This window comes from Triturus cristatus, chromosome 2_2 (assembly GCF_964204655.1).
Source record: "Triturus cristatus chromosome 2_2, aTriCri1.1, whole genome shotgun sequence".
Taxonomy (NCBI): Eukaryota; Metazoa; Chordata; class Amphibia; order Caudata; family Salamandridae; genus Triturus; species Triturus cristatus.
In genome coordinates this window covers 81,433,163-81,448,039 of record NC_140582.1, presented here as the reverse complement: position 1 = coordinate 81,448,039, position 14,877 = coordinate 81,433,163, and the positions used below count along the sequence as shown (strand labels likewise).

General features: G+C 48.5%; 1 pseudogene; it reads left to right on the top strand.

Annotated features, from left to right (window-relative positions):
* The first annotated feature begins 8,621 nt into the window (after window positions 1-8,621).
* LOC146861898 (uncharacterized) lies at window positions 8,622-10,435 on the top strand (annotated as a pseudogene).
* Window positions 10,436-14,877: the final 4,442 nt, after the last annotated feature.

Genomic DNA, 14,877 nt, shown 5'->3' with positions numbered 1-14,877 from the left:
ATGATGGACGGAATGCTGACAATGCATACATTCTCCCCCAGTCAAGAGATCTGGGTTAAATCCATCGTTCTTTTGCCCACTACACCACCCCAGTTTAGACATGGCCATATGCAAATCAGTCTTGACCCTGTGCCTCATGGGAACAGTCCAGCCCGAACTGCCAAGCCACGTCTTCCCTGGACTGGAATCAAGCATCCTAGGACCGGTTTCTGGCTATCAGCCGTCATCAGCCAGGATAGCTTGACTCCAGTGGCGTAGTGAGCACGGGTCCCACGTCTGGGAATACCCATCCCACTTAGGGCAAAAAGCGTTACAACAAACAAATGATGGACGGAATGCTGACAATGCATACATTCTCCCCCAGTCAAGAGATCTGGGTTAAATCCATCGTTCTTTTGCCCACTACACCACCCCAGTTTAGACATGGCCATATGCAAATCAGTCTTGACCCTGTGCCTCATGGGAACAGTCCAGCCCGAACTGCCAAGCCATGTCTTCCCTGGACTGGAATCAAGCATCCTAGGACCGGTTTCTGGCTATCAGCCGTCATCAGCCAGGATAGCTTGACTCCAGTGGCGCCCAGATCTCTGTACTGGGGTGAATGTATGACATTGTTCTGCATTCTGTCCATCAATTGTTGTTTTTGCATTTGTCACCCCGAGTGGGAAGGGTATGCTCAGACGTGAGTCCCTTGCTCTCCATGCCACTGGAATCAAGCTATCCTGGCTGACGAGGGCTGAAAGCCCGAAACCGGTCCTAGGATGCTTGTTTCCAGTCCAGGGAGGACCTGGCTTGGCAGTTCGGGCTGGACTGTTCCCATGGGGCACAGGGTCAAGACTGATTTGCATATGGCTGGGTTCAAACTGGAATGGCATGGTGAGCAAAAAAACGATGGATTTAGGCCCAGATCTCTGTACTGGGGTGAATGTATGACATTGTTCTGCATTCTGTCCATCAATTGTTGTTTTTGCATTTGTCACCCCGAGTGGGAAGGGTATGCTCAGACGTGAGTCCCTTGCTCTCCATGCCACTGGAATCAAGCTATCCTGGCTGACGAGGGCTGAAAGCCCGAAACCGGTCCTAGGATGCTTGTTTCCAGTCCAGGGAGGACCTGGCTTGGCAGTTCGGGCTGGACTGTTCCCATGGGGCACAGGGTCAAGACTGATTTGCATATGGCTGGGTTCAAACTGGAATGGCATGGTGAGCAAAAAAACGATGGATTTAGGCCCAGATCTCTGTACTGGGGTGAATGTATGACATTGTTCTGCATTCTGTCCATCAATTGTTGTTTTTGCACTTCATGAGTGCACCAGGGGGTCTGACTTGGAGTCAGTGAAAACAGATGCCTGAATGATTGGAGAACTGGTCTGCAGTCAGACTGTTGCTGGGCAGTGAGGCTGCCTGCCAAGGCTACACCATCTACTGACCCATCATCAGGGTTGTGAGAGAGCAGGTCTGGGAGAGGGTCACTCTCTTCCTCCTGTCCTTCACCTGTTGCCATGAGCAAGCTCATGTCAGCCCTGTCCACATATGGTTTCAGTCTGTTTACATGAAGTACCCTGTGGGGACTTCTGGGAGTGACAAGGTCCACCAAATAGGTGACCTCTCCCTTGTTTTCCAATATGGTATGGGTCCACTCCATTTATCTTGGAGAGCTGCTGGAGCCACTGGCTCCAACACCCATACCTTCTGTCCTGGCTGGTACACCACCAGTACAACATTTTGGTGGAGAGGTGTGGCTCACTGGTTAGAGGCGGCAGATCCGCAAGCAGAGAATCGGCCAGGGACCAGGGTTCAATTCCCGACGCGGCAGGGTCGTGGACCAGGGTCAAAAAAACGGACTCGATAATTCTCGCCTCGGTACCTACTCTAACCAGGAACACACTCGGCAACTCTGGGCATTAGCTTGCCTCATCTCCACAACGGCCCCCCACATTCGCCGGGGATGCCTGGTTTCACCTTGGAGATACCCAGGAGGGACCATCTCACAGGGATAGCCAGGACGGGTTCCCCAGCGGTCTACAGCGCCACGACGCCTCAGGGCAGCAGTGCGCTTTACAAGACACATACATTTACATTTTACATGCCAGGCTTTCTGTAATTCCTGACTTGCCTCCAGGTTTTTGGTCGCCTTCTTCATATACTCAGCCATCCGGGAGCGGAGACCAAGTACATAGTCCACAATATCCTGTTTAGGGGGTTTGAGAGGTAACTCCCATCCCTCCTTCACTAGACAGAGTGGCCCTCTGACAGGGTGGCCAAACAAAAGTTCAAAAGGGCTGTAACCAACCCCCTTCTGTGGCACCTCCCTGTATGCAAAGAGAAGGCAGGGCAGAAGAACATCACATTTTCGCATAAGCTTTTCTGGGAGCCCTTTGATCATACCCTTAAGGGTCTTGTTAAATCTCTCAACAAGCCCATTACATTGAGGATGATAAGGGGTGGTGAACCTATAGTTGACACCACACTCCTTCCACATTGCCTTGAGGTAACTACTCATAAAGTTTCTACCTCTGTCTGACAATACCTCCTTAGGAAAACCCACCCTGGAAAAGATTCCCAGGAGGGCCCTTGCCACCACAGGGGCTGTGATGGTCCTAAGGGGAATAGCCTCTGGGTATCTGGTGGCATGATCCACTACCACCGGAATAAACCTGTGCCCAGATGCTGTTGGTGGGTCAAGGGGACCAACAATGTCAATCCCTACCCGTTCAAAGGGAACCCCCACCACAGGTAGTGGTATCAGGGGGGGCTTTGTGGACTTACCTGCGTTGCCACTGGCCTGGCAGGTAATGCAAGAGCTACAAAAACTCTTACAGTCCTCACTCATTTGAGGCCAATGAAAGTGAGGGACAATTCTGTCACAGGTCTTATTTTGGCCTAGGTGTTCTGCTAGGGGAATATCATGGGCCAGTGTGAGTAGGAAGCCCCTAAACATCTGAGGTATGACCAACCTCCTGGCTGCACCAGGCTTGGGGTCTCAACCCTCAGAGTAAAGGAGTCCATCATCCCAATATATCTTATGGGTCCCACTGGCATTCCCAGCAGCCTCAGCAGCAGCCTGCTGTCTGAGGGGTTCAAGAGTGGGGCAGTTCTGCTGCTCCAGGCTCAAGTCTGCCCTAGAAGGTCCCCCTGTCCCCAAGAACTCAACCTGATCAGGCTCAAGTTCATCTGGGACAGTTCCTGCTTAAGGTGTCAGATCCTCTTCTGCTATAAGAGTCTCTTCAGACTGATCCTGGGGGGAAGGCTCTGCCTTACCCCTGCTACTCCTCCTCTTGATAGGTCCTTGGTCCATTTTTCCAGGATCCAAGGCCTTTTCAGTTCCTGTCAGCTTTGCTTTTGACCTTGTCAGGGCAAATACTTCAGCAGGGATACCCAGCATTGCTGCATGGGTAGTCAGCTCCACCTCAGCCCATGCTGAGGACTCCAAATCATTCCCTAGCAAACATTCTACTGGTAGGTCTGCACTCACCACAACCTTCTATAGGCCAGTTACCCCTCCCCAAGAGAAGTTAACAACTGCCAGAGCATGTTTAATACTGACATTGCTTGCGTTGGTCACTTGGTAAGTTTCCCCAAGTATGATCTGGCTGGGGTCCACAAGGTCCTTAGTCACCATGGTGACACTAGCCCCTGTGTCCCTGTAAGCTAGAGACTCCCTTCTGTTTATTCTAGGCTGTTGCTTGTATTTGCCCAGACCACTGGGACTCACAAATAGGAAGAAGTCCCCATCACAAACTAACACAGCCTGAGTAGGCATTCTGACTAGGCCAGAGTCCTCTCCAGATCCCAGGGTCAACCCTACTATGCCCTTGTTCTGTGTACCACCACCTATAGCTGAACTAGGGGGAACAGATGCCTTAGGGGTAGGTGTAGTGGTACTTGTGGAGTCTTTGGCTTTGTTACAATCTGAAGTCCAATGGGTTTTCTGCTTACAGACTTTACACCATGGCTTCCTTGGTTGTTTAGCTTTATTAGCTTGGGAATTATCAGATGCTGATTTTTGGGGGTCTGTTGAAGACTGCTGGTCTTTTCCCTTTTCCCCACCCTTCTCAGAGTTTTTGGCATCCTCCTTTTTAGTTGCACCCCCCAAGGGCTGGACCTTTTGCTTGATCCTGGTTCTGACCCATGTGTCTGCCTTCTTTCTTGAGGAGAGGTCAGATCTGAGTCCACCAGGTGCTGATGCAATAGCTGATTCTGACAATTATTAAGGATCTGCTCCCTCATGATGAGATTGTATAATCCTTTGTAATCATTTACTTTACTGCCAGTTAACCAACCTTCCAGTGCCTTGGTAGCACAATCTACAAAGTCTACCCGATCTTGATCCTGTGCTTTCTGGGTATCTCTGAACTTTAATCTATATTGATCAGTGGTTAAACCAAACCCATCTATCAAAGCATCTCTCAAGATATAATAATCATCAGCATCCTCTTCTCTAACAGAGAGGAGCTTGTCTCTTCCTTTGTCTGCAAAGGAGAGCCATAAGATTGCTGCCCACTGATCTGCTGGGACCCTTTGAACTTTACAGGCCCTTTCAAGTGCAGTGATCCATTATGGATGTCATCCCCTGTCTGATAGGGGGGCACAATCTTATGTAGGTTCCTATTGTCAGGAGCTTTCTCTCTAACTCTAGTGGTATTATTACTGCCACCAGAGGTCTCTAGACCCCTCTTTCTTGAAGCTTTCTGAAGCTCCAGGGACTCCCTGTCTAATGCTAACTGTTCTCTCCTGAGCTGAAGCTTGGCCTGCTCAAACTGGATCAGTCTGCATTTCCTCTCTTGGGAGGATTCTCTTCTCTGAGAAGAGGCAGAGGTCCTTTTGGATTGCCCAGAATGGGTAGACCCCACTGAGGGGGATCTGTCCCTTCTGTTTGGATCCACCACTCTCCCATTAGGGATGGAGGGAGTGCCCCTTGGGCCATCACCTCCATGTTGTGAGTGGTCTGGTTCATCCAGGTCAAGTTCAACTTCCTCTTCCTGGTCCTCATCAGAGTCCACCCCTGGGGTGTCCTCTTCTGGGGGATGCCCACCCAACCTGTCTACCCCTTCAGACACTAGAGTCTGCTTGAAGTCTGCTATGAGCAGGATTTCCCTGAAACGTTGAGTGTTGGCACCTTTGGTTGTCTTTAGTTGCCTAGTGGTGCACATCTCCCTAAGCTCTGCAAAAGAGAAATGGTCATACTTGTCGACCGGGACCCTCTGGGACCCTTCCAGGGCCTTATGGGCTCCTGAATCTAAAGACATTTCTAGTGTAGTGGTACTGGTGTATCTACCTACACTAGGTGTGGCATACTGAACCCTTTCTTGAGTTGTAGTCAAGGTGTGCTAAGCCCTCTACACACAACTCCTAAGTTCATTAGAACTTATTGTATTCTAAGCTTAAATTTATATGTACCTTTAGTACCAAGTGGCTTTCACTTTAGAAATTAAATTTGTTATCTGGTAAAACAATGGCAAGCTTGAATCCAACCGCTGCACACCAATGTGAGAAGTTGGCCTGGCATATGCTGTCCACTAGTTATAGGGGACACCTTGCACCAGTCCAATTCGACTCTTAAGGTGATAGGTTAAAAGACAACCTTTAAAGTAAGCTATCCTAGTGGTAGCTGTGGAGAGCAGCCTTCAGGCTAAGTCTTGAAGGAGTGTTAAGCTTATTGTTTTACCATAGATAACCTCTTGAATGACCAAATGAAAGAGTAGTCCACACAGGTATATATATAAAATATATGTATTTATTCTAATAATAGTCCCACTAGTCTCTTTATGAGGCTAGAGGGAAAGATACAATTCAAACAAGCATTGATAGTTACAATAAATAGCACTGGAATCATAGGGCCCCAGGGGGGGACCAAACCATATATTAAAAAAGTGGTATAAGAACCACGACAATTCTACAGACAATGCCTAGGGCATTTAGGGTCACTGGCCCCTTGTGAAACCACCCAAGGTAGTGAGGAAGTGGCAGAAGCTACTGTCGGGATCTCTATTAAAGCCTATGGAGAATGTCGCGGTTGAACTTTACAAGATTAAAAACGCTTCTAGCAGGAGTCCAAGTTCAAAACTTCAGAGTTAAGCTTTTGAAGAGCCCACACCCACGAGACTACCGAGGTACCAGTTACCTGCCCCAGGGAAGCCGGGTGCATAGGTCGTTTTCGATGTCGGGTCGCGGGCTGATTTTCAATGGCAAAACATGAAGAACTGCTGCTAGCAAGAAGCGTCATCGATGTCGTGAAGATTGAAGGGAAGAACCTGAAAGCAGAGGGAACAGAGTCTGGGTCACGGCACAGTGATCAGTGAGCTCAGGAGAAAGAGCCCTTCAATGTTGGGTGCCTTCAAGTGGAAGAGGTGTAGCTTGGATCAGCAGCCACGGGCTCCGGGAGGCTTCAAGGAAAGCCAGCTTCTGGAGGGAGACTGTCCCACAAAGGATGAGGGTCGCTGCGGTGTTAGTGTCCAGATTGGATCCACTAAGCCTTGGCAACCATAACCCACGCAAGATTCACAAATCAGCTACTGGTGCAGACCCACAAGGTCTGAGCAAGATCTCCAGCAAGGAGACTGAAGAGCAGGCCTGGAGAAACCAGGGGAACTATTGGAAGTAAAGATTGACCTCCGCTAGGGCCCACAAGTCAAGAGACAAGGGACCGCGGGAGGCAGCAATTTGGCGTGTGTAAAGATGCGCCCACGGGTCGCCGGAGCAGGCTAGGGCGTCGATCTTTGGCACAGATGATGCAGAGAGGTTGGCTCAAAAATAGGCGAAAGCACAACTTCCCCACTTGTCGGGTTCATGTGCTGTGCAAGAGGTAGCCGGTGTCCTGGGGTATTGGGGATCTCGGCACCCACGGGGTCCACGGTGCTAAGCTTTGCTGTGCACACTCACTGGCCTCTAGGATGCATGGAAACCCACCTCAAGGCAGATAGAAGTCGTCGATGTCCGTAGGAGCAGCAAAGTTCCAACCGGGTCACTTGCAGTGTTTTAGGTGCCTGCCAAGCAGGGGGGTAACTCCTTTACCCCAATGGAGATTTCTTCAGTCAGCTGTGCGGCAGCAAGTCGAAGTTCAAGTCTGTGAAGTTCAAGAATAATCTGAGGCTCTGGGGACTCTGCACCCACCTTTATCCAGAGGTATAGAGGGGTGGCTAAATCAGAGCCCACCAATGAGAGTTCAGGCGGGAAAGGGTGGCTACACCCTCTCCCCTTTGTGTGTTTCCCACCTGGGAAAGGGGCAGGATGCCCCTGAACCGGTTCCAGGCGGTGTATGCAGAATGTAGGCGCTGCCGTGGCTGGAGTTCTGCCCAGCAACAGGCATCCAGAGTCGTGTGGGTGGCGGGTAGCATCTATTTTGTATTACGTGTGCACTTTTAAATTGGTGTCTAAACTCTTCCGCCTTTCCCATATCGCCCCTCTAGCAGGGGGGAATCGTGCCCTCATGTCCATGGTTGGACTGGGGGTATGATTCCGACATGTTTGACACCAAACACGGCATGGTTCTGTGCAGCCACTCTCAAGTTATCACGCTATCGCGATTACTTATAATGCGGTTAAGAGTATATGGTATGGCTGCACTACAAACAACCTCTCACTAGCTTTAATGAAGGTTGCAGTGGGGCCCTACTCAGGTAGGGGTTCCCCCTCACACATATCTCAGCACCCTGCCTTGTAGGATTAGCAAGGCCTGCTTAAGGGGTGACCTATGAGGATATATGTGTTGTAATGGGGTGGGATACAGGGTACCTGTATCCCTGTAAGGGGTGCAAGCACCACCTTACCCAGACTACAGTAGTGGTCTGGTGGTGTCAGTTTGTATGGCTGCCCCAGGGGTGGCACAATAAGTGCTGAAGCCCCTGGTAGGCCTCTGAGGGACCCATACCCTGAGTACCTAGGGTACCATCTACAAGGGGCTGATATGGTATCCTCAGTATCCAATTGGTATGTACCTAGGGTACTCACATCAGTTTAGAGAGGAAGCAGATAGGCTGGGGTCCTGGATAGCAGGGCCACAGCCTGGCTAGAGTCATAAAACAGTCAAAACATCAGAAAAAAGTTGGGGGCAACTATGCAGTCGATGCCACTCTCCTACACTGGACAAATCACATAATCTACCCGTCCTAAAAAAACTGAATGTGCCCTTGTGTAACACAACAGGTGCTCATGTGAAGCGCTTCAATACCTTCAGGTCGAGTTAGCAGCCTAACTTTACTCAGAGCCGTGCCATCATGCTACGTGATTTGTGAGGAGTGCCCAAAACCATGAACATGTCACCCAGCTCTCACTTTCTCCAAATGACAACACATTGATTCTAAATGAACTATGAGAACTGCCTGCCTGCCTCCAACACCCCCAGAAATCTTGCATAAATTACCCATACCTGGAGAGTCACAAAACCTGCGATTCCAAAAAGTTGTCTCTGTACCCCGCAGTTCAAGAGGTGTGACTTGCAAAGAGCCTCCATTTTCAGACAATTGTTTTTGTTTCTGTTACTCATTGCAACACAAGTGCCTCTTCCCTGTTTGCACAGCAGTCACCTGACCATGAAAATGTTGCCTTTTTCATTATTTTCTCAACAGTACGCAACCGGTTGCTAAGTGTTTTTTTTTTTATTGATCTAGTTTGCGCAGAACAACATGCCCCGCAGAATAAAGACGGCAGAAGCTTATGTGCTGGAAAACAAAGATTTCATGGTTGAAGAAGTGCGTGGGCAAAAGATGTTAATTTGCAGGTTTTGCAGAGTGACTGTGCCAATAGTAACTGGGAAGACTGCAAGCCGAATTGCTGAACATCTTGTCACCAAGACCCACATGAAATTGAAAGAGCCACCTAATAGCGACAGCCTATGCCAGATGTCTCTTGCTGAGACAATGACACGCTTCAAAAGAAAACGTGAGGAAGAAAAGGATGTGGCACATTAATTTTTACGTGCCCTAGTGCAATCTGGAACCAGCTTACAAGAAGCCGATGGACCGATTGGGAATCTGTTCCGCAAGCGTGCACCAGCATGCAAAACATTACCAAAAGCAACACAAATGTATGAGAAATACCTACCAGAGGTGTTCCTTGCAGACATAGAACATATTTCAGAGTTACTCCAAGTTGATGTAAAGATCTCTGTTACCATTGATGAAACTCCAGAGATGCGTGGCGACCCAGCAGTGGCAGTGCTAATCACATTTTGTGATGCAAAAAATGGATGGTACAGACGTACCATCATAGCAGATCTAGATGTACTGGAAACATGCAACGCAGTGTCACTTGGGATGCTGCTGCAGAGAGTTCTTACCAAGTTTAACAAAGATTGGAGTGATATTGTTTGTATTTGCAGCGATTCAGCTACGTATATGAAAAAGTTATGTGATGACCTGTCAAAAGCAATACCTGAGCTGAAGTGTTTCCCTGTAAGAGATCCTTGGCACTTGCTAGATGGTATGCTGAAAGCATCTCTACAATCTTCTGAGCTAATGAAGAATGCTATTGATTTTGTAGTCCATTCAGGTTCTCTGTTTTGTTATGCGCAGGAACTAAAACGCAAATATTTCTCATTTTGTGTTTTGTGTGGCAGCAACAAAGAGTCATCCCAAATGTGTCATTTAGTCGGTGGTTCTCAGTCCTAGAGGACGTGAATGCAAAATTATCTATGTGGCGACCGTTTACTGAATTTTTGCTTAGTGATGATGCAAAAGGCAAGAAATGTAAGGATCTTCGGGTGCATACTGATAGTGATGTCAAAAAAAGTACACTCTACTGCATTCTTAGATTTTTACAAGAAAACAAGACTGCTGTAGTGGACATAATCAAAAAACTAGAGTCAGAAAACACCCTGGTCTACCAAGTGTTCAGCATAATTGGTGTAGATGTCAAACATCTCCTCGAGAGTAGGCTAGGTGAGACTTTTAGTGACTTTGGCACTGCAACATGTTCCCTGTTAGAATGCTTGCCACTTGGTAAGCAGAGAAGTGTTGAGGACCAATTCAGGAAATATTATTTTACTATGCATGAGAAATGGCTAGCTATGATGCATAGAAATGTCCGTTCACCAACCATGGCGTTTGAAGTGAATGAAGCCTCACTTTGGTACTCTGCACAAGTGTTAGATCCCTTTCGTAAAGGGGAATTTTCTCCAGACTTCGAAAAGTACAGCTTCATTTTTGACCGCTTTAATACCTCTGAGGGCATATGCGCCCAGTTTAACGCATATGTTGCAGAATCTGGCCCAGAGAATGTCAACCTTGAGGTGCACCAGTATTGGCATGGAAAGCTACGTCAGTGGCCAGAGTTGGCAAATTGTGTACTGGCTGTTTTGGCGTTGCCAGTCTCAAGTGCCAATGTCGAAAGGACCTTTTCACAAATAAAAGTGTACATGGGAAGGAAAGAGAGAGCGCGAATGACCAAAGAATCACTGAAGAAATATTGTATGGTCTACTACAATAAATTCGACTTGTAAAAACGTATTTGGACCCCATATACACTGTATGTACACTGTCTATATACCATGCATCAATGAAGAAAGCAAGCAATAATAAAAATAAAGCGTTCCATAAACACTGGTAAAACACCGTTTCAGTTGTTTTTTATGGCACGAAAATGAGTAATCACTGAAAAACACTGTTTTTTGGAGGTATTGAAATCACTGGAAAACACTGAAAAAACACCACCAGAATTTACCGAAAATAGAAACTGAAAACAGGAAAGCCTAACTATAAAGTGAAACATAGACCTGGGAGTAACCATGCCAATGCAGATGGACTCTCCAGATATTTCCACTTAGAACATGAAAACGCAACTGGTCAAGGTTAGTTTAATGTCCCTGCGTTGGGGGGGGGGAGTTGTGTAGGAGAGTAGGATCTGCTTCACATGTTTACTCCCACTTTTTGCTGGTGTTTCACTGTTTTTCGACTTTAGTCTGGCTGGGACCCTGCTAATCAGGGCCCCAGCCTAGCTGCTTCCTCTCTAAAACGATTCCATGTACTTTAGGTACAGTTTCTGATTGGAGCTGAGGTGCCCTTCTAAGCCCAGGGCATAGGTACCCCAGGGGCCTACCAGGGGCTGATGCATGTATTATGCCACCCCTGGAAAGCCACCCAAAATGACACCACAGGTCTGCTACTGCAGCCTGGGTAAGGTGGTGCAAGCACCCCTTACTGAGATATAGGTTCACTATATTTCACCATATACCCACGTATAAACCTTTAAGTCACTCCTATGGCAGGCCTTATCAATCCTGAAGGCATAGTGCTTGGTTCCTATGTGAGAGGGTTCCCTTGCATGAGCAGAACCCCTCTGCAGCATCCGGAGACCCTTCTCTGATGCTGTTGGTAGTGCAGCCTGACCATATACTCTTAAGGGCATTATAAGCAAATGGTAAATGCTAACTTTGGACTGGCTGCACGGAAACATGTTGTGTTTGGTGTCAAACACCTTGGAATCATACCCCCACACCAGTAACTGGTGTGGGAGTATGATCCCACCCTTCTAGAGGGAGAGACATGACAGCACTGGTATACCCGGTAGAAACTTAATAGAGCCCTGGCATCACAAAATGGATGCTGCAGCCACAGACATGGGTCTGGCCTCCTGCTGCTGACCAAAACTCCGGCAGGGGAGGCCTGGACAATAGACTTCCTGTCACAAGGAGGTGTAACCACCTCCCAGTCAGACTTATGTGTATTGGGGCTGGGTGGGAGCACTCTCTGAGTGCTTGGAAGTCCTGCACTGAAGGCACACTTGGTGTCCCTGTTCATAGTCCAGCTCAAACCGGTTCAGGAGCTTCCTGCCCCTGCTCTGGCACAAAACTGGACAAAGGAAATGGATGTAGCCACCCCTCTTTCCAAACCCTCCCATAGGTGGGTCCCCAGAGTATGTCCAACCCTCTACCTTAGTATAAGTATGAAACCCCTGTCCTTAGGAAATTAGATTTCCCTGGACAAAACTCTGACGCTGAATCCTGGACCTTCGACGCTCTGCTCAAGACCAGAGGACTGAAGAAATCTCCTTTGGGGTCAAGGAGTGACTCCCCTACTTGGCAGGCACCAACGAAGCAATTTGCCGGTCTGCATCATCGAAGCTCCCGCCGGACTCCGAAGTATTTGCAGCCCAGGAAGAGGATTTCCAGATATCTCAGAGGCCAACCCGAGTCCCCAGCAAAGCTGAGACCCACAGCCCTCGTGAGTAGTGTGGAACCGGAACTCCTGGTCACTGTGCATTTCTGCAAGTGCATTGACTTCCTGACGTCTCTTGAAGTCGTGCTTGGGCTGACTTGTATGTATGTATGTATGTATGTATGTATGTATGTATGTGCGGTCTTATATAGCGCTCAAATTACCCTTGGGTATCTCGGCGCTCGCATTGGGAACCCGTCCTGGTTTTTCCCTGTGAGATAACCCGTACTGGGCATCCCCAAGGTGAAAGCCAGGCATCCCGCCGCGGGGGGCCGTTGTGGAGATTAAGCAAGCTTGTTGCCCAGAGCTGCATAGTGTGAACTCATGCTTAGAGTAGGCACCGAAGGGAGAATTATCGAGTCCGTGGACAATTGGGCTCCAGACCCTGCCGTGTCGGGAATCGAACCCTGGTCCCGGGTCTGACCTCTGCTTCAGGGTATGCCTCCTCTAACCAGTGAGCTACACTTCTCCACGTAGCCCCCACCTCGAGCACTGAATCCACTGAAGATTGTCAGCCTGGTCATTCCGAGTGACCCGTGGGCTGCCATTTTGTGGTTCGTCTTGAGGTCCCTTCGCGATCCCTGGTCCATTGACTGGTGGGTCCCTGAGGGGGTAGCTTTGCATTTCCTTGGGCTTTCCTGGTTGCTCCAGACGTGCCCTGACTCCCATCCAAGTGGTGAGTCCGTCCCACAGACCTTGCTGGTCTGCACCAAAGCATCTTTCTCGTTTCTGCATGGGTTGCTGTTGCCAAGGCTTGTTGTGTCCAATCTGGGCACCGATGCTGCAGCACTCGACATCCTTTGTGGGACAGCTTGAATCCAGCTCCTGGTTGTCCTCGATGCCTCATGGTCCTCGAGGCTGAAGAGTTAAGCTTCACCTCCTTCACCTGAAATCACCCGACATCGGTGGGCATCTGCTCATCGCCTTCTTGGTCACTGGCAAGTGACCCAGACTCTGTCCTCTCTGCTTTCAGGTTCTTCTCATCTTCGATCCAGGCTTGGATCTCTTCGGACACTTTGCATCTTCACGGCAGCAGCATTTCTTCGCCAGCTGCCATTGAAATCGACGACGCGACCCAACACCAAAAGACACCTATGCACCCGGCTTCCCTGGGTGAGGTAACACGAGTACTCTGGTGCTCCCATGGGTGCTAGCCCTATAACTTCCTAAGTCCAAAAGGGTTTGGTCCTGATTCATTTCTAAGTGTCCCTAATCTTTAAAAATCTAACGCGCGACTTTCCCCATACAAGCTAACGGGAGCTCGCGGCTGTGTTCACACACTGCACATGGCCCCCCTGGATCCCCTGTGTCACTACCTTGGGTGGTTCCTTGAGGTCCCAGCAATTCTACAGGCTCTAGACCTTGTGTCTAGTTAAGTCGTGGTTCTTATACCACTATTTTAGTAAATGGTTTGGCTCGCCCTCTAGGGCCTGACGTGTATTTGTGCTATTTTACTGTGATCATTGAAGTGTAATTTATGTGTTTTGACCTCTAGTCTCATAAAGAGACTAGGAGGGTCTGTATAGTAATAAATACATATATTTTATATAGACATGGTGTGGATATCTTTCATTTAGTGACTCAAGAGATTATAGACTGGTAAAACAAGCTGCTTTACATTCCTTCAAGACTTAACCTGAAGGCTGCTCTCCATAGCTACCACTAGGATAGCTTTCAATAAAGGTTGTCTTTAACCTATAACCAATAAGGGGTTGTTTGGACTGATGAAAGGTGCCCACTAGAACTAGTGGACAGCATATATCAGGCCAACTTCTCACATAGTGCATCTTTTTTCTTATTACGTTTCTGCTGAACTAGTTTGGCGGCTGCATTTTCAATTACTAGCTGTCTGTTCCTGTCCTGTTCCTGCTTCTTTATACAGAAATGAATGATGTGGTCTTGTATTTCAGGCCATTGTTTGCATTCTATTAGAAATGGGGGTCTCTAGTTGGCAGAGGTAGGTACCTTTGCCCAAATAAGGGCCCTTGCTTCTAGACAAGGTAAGGGGGATACACTCCTAAAATAACCCCTGCTCACCCCCTTGGTAGCTTGGCACGAGCAGACAGGCTTATCTCAGAGGCAGTGTGTAAAGCATTTGTGAACACATACAGTAATATAGTGAAAACACTACAAATGGACACCACCCCAGTTTAGAAAAATAAGTTATCTTTACTAGACTTAACACAAGACCAAACGACAAAAATCCACAATACAATATCAAGAATATGACTTTAAAATGGTAGAAATATCTTAGTTCAATGTAGATGGTAAAAGCAGCACTTGGATGCGTCACACAATACAAACAAAAGGGTCGCAGGGAAGGTGATGCGTCAGTTCCTTGCTTCGGGGGAGGTGATGCGTCGGTTCCTTACTGCAGCGCAGGGGAGGTGATGCGTCGGTTCCTTACTGGAGAGGAGGTGATGCGTAGGTTTCTTACTGCGTTCCAGTTATGATGCAACAAGATGGTGCCTCGATGCGCTGATCCGGTGCAATGTGACAAAATGGCGTATTTGATGCATTGCGACAATGTGGATGCGATGTGTGCATGCCCGACGGCCGAGCGGCGACTCAGTAGACTCTTGAGCAGCGACAGGCCCTGTGACACGCTTCTCCGGTGATGCGACGGCAACCTCTGCGGCGGCGACACACTTCCCCGGTGATGCGACACGCTTCGTTGGTGATGCGATGGCGAACAACTGTAGCGGCGACACACTTCTTCGGCAATGCG